This window comes from Zingiber officinale, chromosome 7B, assembly GCF_018446385.1.
Source record: "Zingiber officinale cultivar Zhangliang chromosome 7B, Zo_v1.1, whole genome shotgun sequence".
In the NCBI taxonomy this organism is placed as follows: Eukaryota; Viridiplantae; Streptophyta; class Magnoliopsida; order Zingiberales; family Zingiberaceae; genus Zingiber; species Zingiber officinale.
The window spans coordinates 69,240,297-69,255,660 of record NC_055999.1 but is presented as its reverse complement, the minus strand read 5'-3'; the positions used below and the strand labels follow the sequence as shown (position 1 = coordinate 69,255,660).

At 36.9% G+C, this 15,364-nt stretch overlaps 1 non-coding gene across 1 annotated transcript; it reads left to right on the top strand.

The window, feature by feature from the left end:
• Positions 1-15,051: 15,051 nt before the first annotated feature.
• On the top strand, positions 15,052-15,152 carry LOC122007615. The gene has a single exon (XR_006119069.1). It is a non-coding gene; the product is annotated as a small nucleolar RNA R71 (small nucleolar RNA).
• The last annotated feature ends 212 nt before the right edge of the window (positions 15,153-15,364 follow it).

Below are 15,364 nucleotides of genomic sequence, written 5' to 3'. Positions count from 1 at the left end.
ATTATACGAAGAATATGTACGTATAAAGCAAGTGAATGTGCGTTAAAAACATACATAAACTATCATAATATTTACGCACATCACACCCCCAGACTTGAACCTTTGCTTATCCTCAAGCAAAACGCTACAAACTATGTTCATGAGCGCGTGGCAGTGTTTCATAATCCCTAGTGCATTCACCTAACTCTATCAACTAGTTTCATTGATAAGCATGATTGTGGAGTTACCTAAGTATGGCCTAAGCATAAGTTCTTTGTGCTCAGTGCAATAAGTAGCTCAAACTCTTCAAGTTTCAATTCTCTGTCCTAGTTAAGTCGTCATACAATTGAGTTCCTAATGTTCCCAATGATAAACACTTACCTGCCACACACTTGGTTTGTTTTCCTTAATTTACACAAGGTCTCAAAGGATACTACTCGGAATTAAGAGAAACATAACATTCATTTCCCCAGTAACCTAACTCGGTCTCAAAGGGGTGAATTGTTATTTTCCACTCACGACAACTATTTTTTATCCCTTATTCATTTATTATTATTATTATATATATATATATATATATATATATATATATATATATATATATATATATATATTGGTGCTATAAAGGTAGCACTAATTTGGGATTTAGATTTTTCCAAATGAGCTTCCATGATCCAAGGACATCTAGTAACCAAAATGTAAATATGAAATCACCATGGGAACAAAAGTACTAAATAATTTGGATGAATCATAACTATTCCAAAAATATTTCTACTATTCAAACTTAAGTACTTAAGTGTAGTGAAAATAAGATCCTTAAGGTTAGGCCAAAACTTATACCAAACTCCATACAATACTTAGCTTATTTCATGCTACTAAAGATAGAGAAAGGAGATACACCAAACATACTAACACTATCTTGACAATACATGAACTAAGAAGATGTTAGTCATTTTGCTGTCAGACAAGTAGCAGAAAAAGTTCAAGGTTTGATGTTCTCAAATATGTCTCAAAACTAGAAATATGAAACTCATAAAATGCGAATAAACAAAGCAAACTAATAAAATATGCAAAACAAAATAAAATACAGAAAGAAAAGAAAACTCGACTCGACTCAGGTTGTGTAGACAGACAGAACACCCCCCAGACTTAGACTTTTCATCGTCCCGATGAAATCAATACGGTGGCGAGGGTGGGGGATAAGGAGGTCCTCGATGTGTGCCAGGGGTAAATTTAGGAATACTAGGAAGATGGCTAAGGTGTTGATGATATTGATAAAGAGCATCTACTTGTTGTTTAGTGATATCCATATCATCCATAAAATTTCTCATTCTTTCCTGGTCAATCTCATAATTCTGAATGAACCCTGCCACCTGATTATGGAAGTCCCTAGTAAATTAAAAATGGTCATGTACCTCCCTAAACTGGTCGTTAGATAACTTGAAGCGACCCTCCAACAATTGTTGTTGGGTATTTTGCTTCTCATGAAGGGAGTCTAAGGAGGCGCGGAAGTCAGAAAAATCAAACCTAAAGGGTCCTGTGCCATAGGTAAAAGAGTGCCTAGGAGGTTCCGGATGTCCGGAAGCCTGCGGGAATCCTGATGACGAGGGCTCTTGGTGGTACTCGGTTTCTTCTATAATGGAGGGTACAGTCTCGGGGTGTAAATCAGTAATCACCCAGTTCGCGGGGTTGCGAACTAAAGTGTGCTTGGGGCAAGGAAGGGGTAATGGAAAACCATTGTTCCTAGGGAAGGAAAACTCATTCTCATCCCGATAAATCATCTTCATAGCAAGGTAAGAATCGATATCGATCTTGTCATTACCATGAATCACCTCTAATCCATCAAACTCACAACCCAGATTGAATGCTATTTGGGTGATCAATCCACCAAACACTATCATCCCTGAAGATGTCTTAGCTGCCCTCAACAAAGTTTGCAAAAAATGAAATTCGGAATCAAAATATACTTTATTCAACATCGCCCAAATAGAATAGAGTTCTACCTTTCTAACCACCCCATCACTCTCTCCTCGACCAAAGATCATTTTGCTCATCACTCGGTGAAGGTATCTAAAGGTCGGGTTTTGCATGCGGGATGCCTTGGCTCTAGAGAGTTCATAAGGGTTTTTTGATCCGGTTATTGGCGTCCAAAATTCATTCCATCTCATTTCATCATCAAATCCATGGGCACCACCAATGGGTAAACCAAAACAATTATTAAAATCACTAAAAGTCCACCGAATTTCTTTATTCATCATCCTAAAAGTTATGCCCCCTACGTAGTCATCCTCAGAAGAAAATTTAACATCAATCGAGCTAAAAAATTCAAGGACTAGGCGGGGGTAAGTCGGTGCATGAGCCTACATAATATCATTCCAATCTAAAGAACTAATCATCCAATCTACATCATCCTTAATTCCTAGCATATCCATACTAATGGGATCCATATACTTAGTGCATATAATTTTTCTAGTGACAAGGATATCATATCTAGCTTTTTGTTCATGATTTCTAAAAATAATATTGAACTCATTTTCGCTATCTTCGTCGTGTGCCATCCTTTTTCCTTTGGCTTTGAAGAAGAAGCCTTCCTTTTGCCTTTGTCGCCTCCCGACGGATCTCCTTCGCCAGATCCACTGCTTCCTCGACGAAGTCTCTTCAAGATCTACGACGTGGTGTGCAAGGTTTTGAGGAATTTCTTGTGGAGATGGGTCTTGAGGATGGGAGAGGAGGAGATGGAGGGAAAAATAGGGAAGTTACTTCTCTCTTTCCGAATTTATGGCTTGAAGAAGTGTTAGATCTAGATGTAGATCTAAGCAAAAATGAGCTCTAGAGGTGGGAATTAGGGTTTGATGCGGTGTAGTGGGGAGGAGAAGGCTTTTTGGGAGAGAAAGAGATGGAAATTAGGGCTTTTGGAGGAGTAGGCGGCGGGGTAGGGGCACGAATGTGTCTTATAGACACGGTCGGGTTAGGTGGGGTTCTGCACGGCTGTGCCGATTGGCACGACCTCCTCTTTTCTCCCCTCGGCCAAAGTCGCACGGCCGTGCCAATTGGCATAGTCAGTTTCTCCTTCTTCTCTACATATGTCTCACGACCGTGCCAATTGCCACGACCTGAGTCTTCTCCCTCTCTGGCGTTCTCGCACGGCCGTGCCGATTGGCACGACCCATGTTTTTCTCTTCTCTACATAGGCCACACAACTGTGCAAGGTTACACGACCCATGGCCTTCGTCCCTCTGTTGGCTTCACACGACCGTGTGGGGTCACACGGTCGACTCCTTTAAGCTCACGGTGACTCGCCTTTCGCCATTTTAGTTCCTTTGACGTCCCCATGCCCATGAAATGCTCACGGGCAGCTCGTGGAGGCTCTGCACATCCTGAAAATAAATATCCAAAAAATAAAGAAAAAATAAAAGTACTCAACTCGAACTTACTAAAGAAATAAAATGATAAACGGAATGATAAACTAAAATGAAAACCCTTGGGTTGCCTCCCAAGAAGTGCTTGTTTTAGGTATTTAGCTCGACCCCATTTCAGTTAATGTGGACTAAACCTGTGGAAGTACGACTCTCCTCCTAGGGTTAATGCTCCAGTTTGCACCTTTAGTTTCGCTTGTGTAGGACAGATGCACTTCTTATTGCTTGCTGGAGGGGATCTCTCTTGGAAACTACACTCCTCGACTTTGTGTATATTCATCTTGCTCGAATTTCCCTGAGAAGAGGGGTCGTAGATAGAGGAATCTGATAAATCAAATTCAATCCTTTCTTTGCCGATCTCCAAGGATAACTTGTGACTTTTCACATCAATGAGGGCTCCAGCTGTGGCAAGAAATGGTCTTCCAAGGATGATCGGTATCTTGGGATCCTCCTCCATATCCAGGATAATGAAATATGTGGGAATGATACATCCACCCACTTCTACTGACACGTCTTCCACTATTCCCATTGGGTATCTACATGAATGGGCAGTTAATTGCAGTGCCATAGTAGTCAGTTTAATGTTCTGGAGTCCTAGCTTCTTACATAAAGAGTACGGAAGTAGGTTAACGCTAGATCCCAAGTCGTAGAAAGCTCTCTGTATAAGTTCAGAACCAATTTTACAAGGTATGAAAAAACTCCCTCAGTTCTGATGTTTTGGTGGAATATTTGCCATAAGTAGAGCGCTGCAATTCTCTGTTAATGCTACGGTCTCAAAGTCGCCCTTTTGCCTCCCGTTGGATAAAATTCCCTTTAAGAACTTTGTAAACTTCGACATTTGGTGCAGTGTATTTATCAGTGGTACTTCTATATAAATTTCCTTAATCTTTTTTAGGAATCGGCTGAGCTCTTCATCCTTCTGGGATGTTATCAATTTCTGAGGGAAAGGAATCGTCTGACTTTGTGGGGGAATTTGAAGAGTCCCTTCAACTTTCTTAGTGACCTCCTCTCCATTCTTATTCTGGATATGATTGGGCATTAGGGGAGAGAGCTCTTCCCCTGAGTTAGGTCCTTTCTGAGTAATGATTTGGGGGTCTCCCACAGTTCGTCCGCTCCTCAGCTCAATGCGGTTGCAGTGTTCCATTGGGTTTATATCTAGCTTTCCTGAAAATGTTCCCTGTGCTCTTGAGAAGGACTAGGCTATCTGAGCTATCTGGCTGTCTTGCATCTTTTGGTGTTTTTCAGAATTTTTCATTCTTTGAGTCAACAACTTAATCTCATTCTTCATCTCTTTTTGCTCTAAGAGAGCTTCCTCTAGCATCTTTTCAATTCTGGATAATTATGAAGGTTGCTGTTGTTGATAAGTCTGTTGCCCAGATGAGTAGCTCTGTTGCCCAGGTGAGTAGCTCTGCTGCCCAGGTTGATAGCTTTGTTTTGCTGGCCCTGTTGGTTGTTACTCGGATAACCTATAGGTTCCATTGTACAAAAATTTTGTACAAAGGTCTGAACCTTTTCCTAGCTACCATGTGTTCTTTTAAATTAAATTTTGGATCGCCTGCGGAACTTAACACGTTTGATCCAAAACTTAATCTATTTGTTCTTTTAGGTTTTGACTTGGATCTCCTGCGGAACTTAACACATTCGACCCAAATCACCTTAAGTTATTAATTCCATTAAATATTAATTTCCATAATCGGTTTCCAGTACTGACGTGGCGAGGCACATGACCTTCTTGGATATGGGAGCAACCACCACCGACTAGACAAAACCTTTTATAGAAATCTAATATTTAATTTCCTAAAATAACTTTAGGTTAACCGAAGAGAACAATCAAATCACAAGGAAAAGAAAAAACAAAAAAACACAACATCGAAAAACATATTCGAAATTCTAGAACGTAAGCCTCTTGTATTTGGTATTATTTCCAAAAATAACTAGTATGATGCGGAAAGGAAAAATACTAGTTATACCTTTTAGAAAGACCTCTTGATCTTCTATCGTATTCCTCTTCTAACCTCGGACGTTGTGTGGGCAACGATCTTCCGAGATGAGAACCACCAAGCACCTTCTTCTTCCTTGCAAGTTTTGGCCATCAAAACATCTTCTAGGATGAAGAGGTTCGGCCACCACCACCATGCTCCAAGGGATGCTAGAAACAAAGCTTTCTTTCTCTCCTTCTTCTTCTTCTTCTCTAAACTTGATCCGGCCACCATATGAGTCTCCACAAGAAAGATGAGGTTCGGCCATCAAAGAGAAGAAAGGAGGAGAGGATGGCCGGCCACCCCAAGGAAGAAAAAGAGAGAGGAAAAATAATAGATTTATTCACCATGAAGGCACCTCTACCCTTTCTTTTATAATCCTTGGCCTTGGCAAATAAGGAAATTTAAATAAAAATTTCCTTAATTCTTTTGCCACTTATAAGGAAAATTTATTTAATTAAAAACAATTTTATCTCATCAATAATGTGGCCGGCCACTTTAAACCAAGCAAAGGAAATTTAATTCAATCAAGAATTAAAACTTTCCTAATTTGTTTCCGGAAATTTTATAAAAAATTTCTCTAATAAATTTTCCCTTCATGATGATTAATAAAAAGGAAATTTTATAAATTAAAATATTTCTTTTAAACATGTGGATAAAAAGAAAGTTATCTTTAAAAAATTAATATCTCTTCCAATCTACAAATAAGGAAAGATATCTAATCTTTTCTTAATCTTTGTAGAAACTTTATAAAAGAGATATTTAATTTTTAAACTCTCTTTTAAATCATGAACATGATTAAAAGGAAAGTTTTTACCAAAATTAAAATCAACCCTTTAATCTACAAATAAGGAAAGAGATTTAACTCTTCTCTTAATCTTTTGAATCTTATAAAAGGAAAGATTTAAATTTTTAAACTCTCTATTAAATCATGTTATCCACATAAGAAAAATTTAAAAAATAAAATTCCTTTTTATTTTAATAGGGTCGGCCACCTAAACTTGAGTTCAAGCTAGGGCCGACCACATGAATTCACCCATGAACCAAAACATGGCCGGCCCTAGCTTGATCTCCAAGCTAGCTTGGCCGAAGGTGGGTATAGGTGGGTATAGTACTCTATAATCAAGAGGCTACGATAGGGACCGAGAGGAGGAATTGGTTTTGGTCTCCCGATAAAATTAAGCATCCCGTGTTCGCCCCGAACACACAACTTAATTTTATCAATAATAATTCATTCCACTAGAGAATTATTATTGAACTACCGCACCAATCCCAAATTACATTTTTGGGCTCCTTCTTATTATGAGTGTGTTAGTCTCCCTGTGTTTAAGATAACAAATGTTCACTGATTAGGTAAGTTACTGACAACTCACTTAATTAATATCTAGCTCCAAGAGTAGTACCACTCAACTTCATCGTCATGTCGGACTAAGTCCACCTGCAGGGTTTAACATGACAATCCTTATGAGCTCCTCTTAGGGGCATTCTCAACCTAGATCACTAGGACACAGTTTCCTTCTATAATCAACAACACACACTATAAGTGATATCATTTCTCAACTTATCGGGCTTATTGATTCATCGAACTAAATCTCACCCATTAATAAATTAAAGAAATAAATATCAAATATATGTGCTTGTTATTATATTAGGATTAAGAGCACACACTTCCATAATAACTGAGGTCTTTGTTTCTTTATAAAGTCAGTATAAAAGAAACGACCTCTAATGGTCCTACTCAATACACTCTAAGTGTACTAGTGTAATTATATAGTTAAGATAAACTAATACCTAATTACACTACGACCTTCCAATGGTTTGTTCCTTTCCATTATGGTCGTGAGCTACTGTTTATAATTTATAAGGTACTGATAACATGATCATCTGTGTGTGACACCACACACCATGTTATCTACAATATAAATTAATTGAATAACTACATTTATCATAAATGTAAACATTTGACCAATGTGATTCTTATTTCTAGATAAATGTTTATACCAAAAGCTAGGCTTTTAGTATATACTCTAACAATCTCCCACTTATACTAAAAGACTAAGCTGCCATATCTGCTGCCATACATCTGATTCCCATGCCTTTCAAAAAGCTCTTGCCTTAAGGACCTTAGGTTATCATCTGATGTAATCTAGGCGGCAACAACTTCTCCTCGTTTATATGATTTCTCGTATTGGGTGGTACTTGCGCTCTATTGTGTTTTCTTACCTTATAGACTTATGGTTTCTTCAAGTTTGCTACTGCACCAATGTTATTACAATAAATTGTAATAATCTTTGGACAAACCAGAAATCATATCTAAGTATATCTTGAGGTTATTGAGTCATTCAGCTTTTATGGCTACCTCAGAGGCTTGCCATATACTCAGCTTCTATGGTGGAGTCCAGAAAAACACCTATGCTTATCACTCTTCCATAGTTATGACTTTACCTCCTAAAGTAAACACAAAACCCCGAGGTTGACTTATTATTGTCCCTATCCGATTGGAAGTCAAAATCTGTGTAACCCAAAGGGACCAAATTAACTGCCTTGTAAGCTAGCATATAATCTCTAGCGCCTCTAAGGTACTTTAATATATGCTTTACTGCAGTCCAATGTCCTTGTCTAGGGTTACTTTGATATCTGCTAACTATGCCCTTGGCAAAACAGATTTCTGATCTAGTGCATAGCATACATTAGGTTGTCTAACTGCAGAAGCATAAAGAACTACCTACATGTCCTCAATCTCCTTTGATGTCATTAGAGACATCTCTTTAGATAAAGACACTCCATGCTTAAAAGGTAAGAAACCTTTCTAGGAGTTTTGCATGCTTAAAACGAGCAAGGATTTTTCCGATGTATCAAGCTTAGGATAAGTATATTTTTTCTTGCGATCCTTTGATCTCAAAAATATATACATTCTCCCAAGTCCTTTATATCGAATTATTTGGACTACCATACCCTTACTTCTGACAACATTTTGATATTGTTTCCAACTACCAAAAATGTTATCTACGTATAGTACAAGAAATACCTACTACGTTTCCATCACACCTTTTGTATACACAAGACTTATCCGTTTACTCAATAAATCCATAGGTCTGGATTACTTTGATAAACTGGATGTTCCAAGACCTTGAAGCTTTGCATCAGTCCATAGACTGATTGAGCTTGCACATAAGATGCTCTTAGCCCTTTGCAATGAACCCTTCTGGTTGCTTTATATGGATGCTTTCTTCAAGACTTCCATTAAGGAATGTTGTCTTGACATCCACTTACCAAATAGATAAAAGTATCCGGATAGACTTAAGCATGGCTACCAGTGAAAAAGTTTCCTTTTTCATCTAGCCTTGCTTTGAAAGTTTCTACCTTCCTGTCTATCCCTCTTTTCCTATTATAGACCTTTTTATACCCAAAGGCTTTTACACCATTTGGTGGTTCTACAAGCTTCCAGATTTTATTAGAATACATATATTCTAATTCTGTTATTCATTACTCTTTGCCAAGATATTACATCTTTATCTTGGAGTGCTTCGTCATATGTCCGGAGATCAGGTTCATGTCCTCAAGGGATCGAGTCCAAAAACTCTCCCAAAACATGAATCTTTTTAGGTTGCCTAACAACCCTCCCACTACGACAAGGCAGTTTCTGCAATTGTGTATCATTTGTGATACGTGTTGCAGTTTCCTTGTGGTATCTCATCTTGTACAATTGGTACTAGATTAGACATGTCTTTTATTATTTCCTTAAGAACAAATTTTCTTATGGGCACGTGGTTTATTATATAGTCCTTTTCTAAAAATCGGTCATTGATGCTAACAATGACCTTCTGATTTTTAAGACTATAAACCTACTTTCATTTCTCTAGGATAACCCACAAACAAGTGAATTCCTGTCCAACTTATCATTGTCTCTCTTCAGCATATGTGTTGGACTACCCGAATCCGAATATGCTTCGAAATAGGCTTACGCCTATTCAGCAATTCTATATGAGTAGAGAGTTCTGACTTTGGAAGGTGCTATATTCACTTCCGTTTCCAGAGTATATCCTAAAAATGATTTTGGTAATATTCTAAATAACTCATCAATCTACTTATTTCCATAAGAGTCCTATACTTTCCTTTTTCTACACCATTCTGTTGGGGTGTACCAGGTGCAGTTAGTTGGAATTGAATCTCTACTTCTAATAAGTGACTCCTAAATCCTCCCAAGAAGTACTTGCCACTATGTTCTAACCATAGTGACTTTTACATTAACATTTCTCCGCATCAGCCTTGTACTATTTGAACTAATCAAAGTACTTAGTCTTGCGGTACATTAAGTAAATTTATTTGTATCTTGAATAGTTGTCTATAAAATAGACAAAATATTCAATACTACCTCTTGTCTGGATAGTCATAGGATCACACAAATCAGAATGAACCAATTTCAATATATCTTTGACTCCATACCCCTTAGACTTAAAAGCTTCTTGGTTATTTTTTTTCTTCCAAGTAAGACTCACAGGTTGGAAAGATTTCCTCTACCAATGAACCCAAAAGTTCATCAGCTACCAATGAATCCTACTCAAGTTAATATAACCTAGCCTTAGATGCCAAAGATATTCATGGTTCATTTCCGAAGGTTGCTTTCTCTTAAAATTAGAAGATGTGTTACTAATTTCCATTTGTTGCATCGTGGGAGTTATTGGATTATAAATTGTCAACCAACATACCAGAATAGATAACTTACCTTTTTTTTTTGATAACAACTTTGTTATCAAAATAGACACAATATCTATTCTATAATAGTTTAGAAACTGAAATCAGGTTCTTTATAAACTTAGTATGTAAAGACAATTCTTAATAATCCAAATTTTATTCCTATCAAAAAAATAAACATCTCCCACTGCAACAGCTACCATTTTTACAGTAGTGCCCATGTAGACGGTGTTTTAATTTTCATTTAGTTGTCGGGTTTCCTGGAACCCTGCAATGAATTGCGGACATGATTAATGACATCTGTATCTACACTTCAGGTTCTGGTAGATAACACCACTAAACATGTTTCAACTAATGAATTAAATACACATATATTGTTCTTAGTTCTAAGAAGACAGTCTACCTTAATGTCCAAGTCCTATTTCCAATCATTACAATTGGGATTACTAAGTCTTTCTTATAGTATGACTACTAGGGGATTGACAAACATTCTAAGAATCACAAAAAATATTTGGTTAAGATCAACTCCTTAAAAATCCCATGAATTTTGTATGCCACGTTAGTGTGGACGTATACAAATTCAAAGAGGAAATTTTATCATTTAATTTTATTATCTCGTCAACCTTACTTTATGACGAATAAAATTAATAGTTGATCTATCTTTAATCAAATATTTGGTCAAAACTCTAAATTTAAAATAATATTGATTCCTCTAACAATACTATTTAAATTTACCAACACCTCAAAACACCGTGAATTTTGCATGCCACGTTAGTGTGGACGTATACAAAATCAACATTTGTAAGAGGAGGGTTTTACCCATTAACTATCTTGTCAACGTAACTTTATGACAAATAAAATTATCTCAAACACCGTTAATTTTGTATGCCACGTTAGTGTGGACGTATACAAAATCAATCATTTGTAAGAGGGGTTTTAACCCTTTAATTTTATTATCTTGTCAACCTAGTTTTATAACAAATTAATAGTTGGTTTCATTTGGTCACACAAATAATAGCAGTGACTCCGATGGGGAGGATACTATTAGATGTGTCTAAGTGTATACCATTACTTGACACTAAGTCCATTAATAAGATTATGCCCCTTCCGTTGGGGAAGATCACACGCTCTTAATTAACTTCCTATAGTCATCCAAAAATGAAAGTTTGTTCTAGTGATCCACAAACAAGCTCATCCGTTATGAAGGAAGGCACTCAGAGCCAACGCGCAAGCTTGTTTGCATCACTTACAAACCAGTAATGGAGACCATGGGATTTGCTTAAAAATCCCTCTCCCACTTAGTTATTTATAAATGAGGAATTTTAACTATGCTAGCCTACTAAACTTATAAACTAACATGCACACACAATATAAAAGCAATAAATAGAAAATCTAATTTTCAACTATTATGACTTTTATCTCTAGTTGTCCTCCGTGTGTTGTCATCCCAAGTTGCTGCCATATTTGGCCACCGCCACCGGGTCTAGCTGTCGCCTCCAGTTCCACTGCGCCTCTGGTCCTTAGAAAGTTCCACGCTTTGCAAGATTCGATCCGCGACATAAATAGAATTTTACATTTTGATCCTATATTCCATAAAAGGAATGTACATATATCTAGATCAAAAATAAAATCCTAATAAAACTAAATACAGCTCCTGCTGTATTTTAATACAATCATGCACACACATATAAATGCCCTTGACATGTCCAAGGGTCCAATCACACACATAATAATTAAAAGCCATAATAGTTGGATCCTGCATCCACAAAGTTAGCACATCCTACTATTAACCTGCCTAAATTATGTATGACATGTGCATAATTATCCTAATACCAAATACACAGAGGCAAAACCCTAGCTCTGATACCAATTGTTGGTTGCTACTCGGATAACCTATAGGTTCCATTGTACAAAAATTTTGTACAAAGGTCTGAACCTTTTCCTAGCTACCATGTGTTCTTTTAAATTAAATTTTGGATCGCCTGCGGAACTTAACATGTTTGATCCAAAACTTAATCTATTTGTTCTTTTAGGTTTTGACTTGGATCTCCTGCGGAACTTAACACGTTCGACCCAAATCACCTTAAGTTATTAATTCCATTAAATATTAATTTCCATAATCGGTTCCCAGTACTGACGTGGCGAGGCACATGACCTTCTTGGATATGGGAGCAACCACCACCGACTAGACAAAACCTTTTATAGAAATCTAATATTTAATTTCCTAAAATAACTTTAGGTTAACCGAAGAGAACAATCAAATCACAAGGAAAAGAAAAAACAAAAAAACACAACATCGAAAAACATATTCGAAATTCTAGAACGTAAGCCTCTTGTATTTGGTATTATTTCCAAAAATAACTAGTATGATGCGGAAAGGAAAAATACTAGTTATACCTTTTAGAAAGACCTCTTGATCTTCTATCGTATTCCTCTTCTAACCTCGGACGTTGTGTGGGCAACGATCTTCCGAGATGAGAACCACCAAGCACCTTCTTCTTCCTTGCAAGTTTCGGCCATCAAAACATCTTCTAGGATGAAGAGGTTTGGCCACCACCACCATGCTCCAAGGGATGCTAGAAACAAAGCTTTCTTTCTCTCCTTCTTCTTCTTCTTCTCTAAACTTGATCCGGCCACCATATGAGTCTCCACAAGAAAGATGAGGTTCGGCCATCAAAGAGAAGAAAGGAGGAGAGGATGGCCGGCCACCCCAAGGAAGAAAAAGAGAGAGGAAAAATAATAGAGTTATTCACCATGAAGGCACCTCTACCCTTTCTTTTATAATCCTTGGCCTTGGCAAATAAGGAAATTTAAATAAAAATTTCCTTAATTCTTTTGCCACTTATAAGGAAAATTTATTTAATTAAAAACAATTTTATCTCATCAATAATGTGGCCGGCCACTTTAAACCAAGCAAAGGAAATTTAATTCAATCAAGAATTAAAACTTTCCTAATTTGTTTCCGGAAATTTTATAAAAAATTTCTCTAATAATTTTTCCCTTCATGATGACTAATAAAAAGGAAATTTTATAAATTAAAATATTTCTTTTAAACATGTGGATAAAAAGAAAGTTATCTTTAAAAAATTAAAATCTCTTCCAATCTACAAATAAGGAAAGATATCTAATCTTTTCTTAATCTTTGTAGAAGTTTTATAAAAGAGATATTTAATTTTTAAACTCTCTTTTAAATCATGAACATGATTAAAAGGAAAGTTTTTACCAAAATTAAAATCAACCTTTTAATCTACAAATAAGGAAAGAGATTTAACTCTTCTCTTAATCTTTTGTAGAATCTTATAAAAGGAAAGATTTAAAATTTTAAACTCTCTATTAAATCATGTTATCCACATAAGAAAAATTTAAAAAATAAAATTCCTTTTTATTTTAATATGGTCGGCCACCTAAACTTGAGTTCAAGCTAGGGCCGACCACATGAATTCACCCATGAACCAAAACATGGCCGGCCCTAGCTTGATCTCCAAGCTAGCTTGGCCGGCCCCCTATATGATGGGTAAGAAGGTGGGTATAGGTGGGTATAGTACTCTATAATCAAGAGGCTACGATAGGGACCGAGAGGAGGAATTGGTTTTGGTCTCCCGATAAAATTAAACATCCCGTGTTCGCCCCGAACACACAACTTAATTTTATCAATAATAATTCATTCCACTAGAGAATTATTATTGAACTACCGCACCAATCCCAAATTACATTTTTGGGCTCCTTCTTATTATGAGTGTGTTAGTCTCCCTGTGTTTAAGATAACAAATGTCCACTGATTAAGTAAGTTACTGACAACTCACTTAATTAATATATAGCTCCAAGAGTAGTACCACTCAACTTCATCGTCATGTCGGACTAAGTCCACCTGCAGGGTTTAACATGACAATCCTTATGAGCTCCTCTTGGGGGCATTCTCAACCTAGATCACTAGGACACATTTTCCTTCTATAATCAACAACACACACTATAAGTGATATCATTTCCCAACTTATCAGGCTTATTGATTCATCGAACTAAATCTCACCCATTGATAAATTAAAGAAATAAATATCAAATATATGTGCTTGTTATTATATTAGGATTAAGAGCACACACTTCCATAATAACTGAGGTCTTTGTTTCTTTATAAAGTCAGTATAAAAGAAACAACTTCTAATGGTCCTACTCAATACACTCTAAGTGTACTAGTGTAATTATATAGTTAAGATAAACTAATACCTAATTACACTACGACCTTCCAATGGTTTGTTCCTTTCCATTATGGTCGTGAGCTACTGTTTATAATTTATAAGGTACTGATAACATGATCATCTGTGTGTGACACCACACACCATGTTATCTACAATATAAATTAATTGAACAACTACATTTATCATAAATGTAAACATTTGACCAATGTGATTCTTATTTCTAGATAAATGTTTATACCAAAAGCTAGGCTTTTAGTATACACTCTAACAGGCCCTTGGTTTTGATTGTTCTGGTATGAGAAATTCGGGTGATTCCTCCATCCTGGGTTGCATGTGTTGGAGTACAAATTGTTTTGCCTTTAGTTGTAGCTGACTATCGCATCGCATTGCTCAAGTTGGTTTATCTGTGCTTGTATTGGCCTTAGGGGGCAAGTATCTTGAGCATGATCCATACTTCCGTAAGTTTCGCAAACACAAACTATTACATTGGCTGTGTTGTTGTTGTTCCTTATGACCTCAAACTTCTTGGTTAGAGCATCCAGTTTTGTAGACATGAGTGTGACTGCATCTACGTCGAATTTTCCTAACGCTTTTATTAGATTCCCTAAGAAAGAATCACCAGATCTTTCAGTTGCCCACTGATGGTGGTTCTGTTCCACATTCTCTATGATCTCTTCGGCTTCATCAAGGCTCTTGTTCATTAGTGCTCCTCTTGCCGCAGAGTTGAGGGATACCTTCGTGTGATAGTTGATTCCATTGTAGAAGGTGTGTAGAACCAACCATTTCTCAAGGCCTTGATGGGGACACTACCTCAGCATACTTTTGAATCTGTCCCATGCTTCAAATAATGATTCTGAGTCTATCTGTTTGAAGCTAGTGATCAAGTTCCTCATGTGGGCAGTTTTGCTCGATGGGTAGAACTTGTCCAGAAATTTCTGCTCACACTGCTCCCAAGATGATATGATGTTTGCCGGAAGGGAATTTAATGATTGCTTGGCTCTGTCTTTCAGGGAAAATTCGAAAAGAAGCAATCTCACTGATTCTGGAGGAACTCCATTCACTTTCATAGTACCGCATATCTCGTAGAAAAACTCTAAGTGAT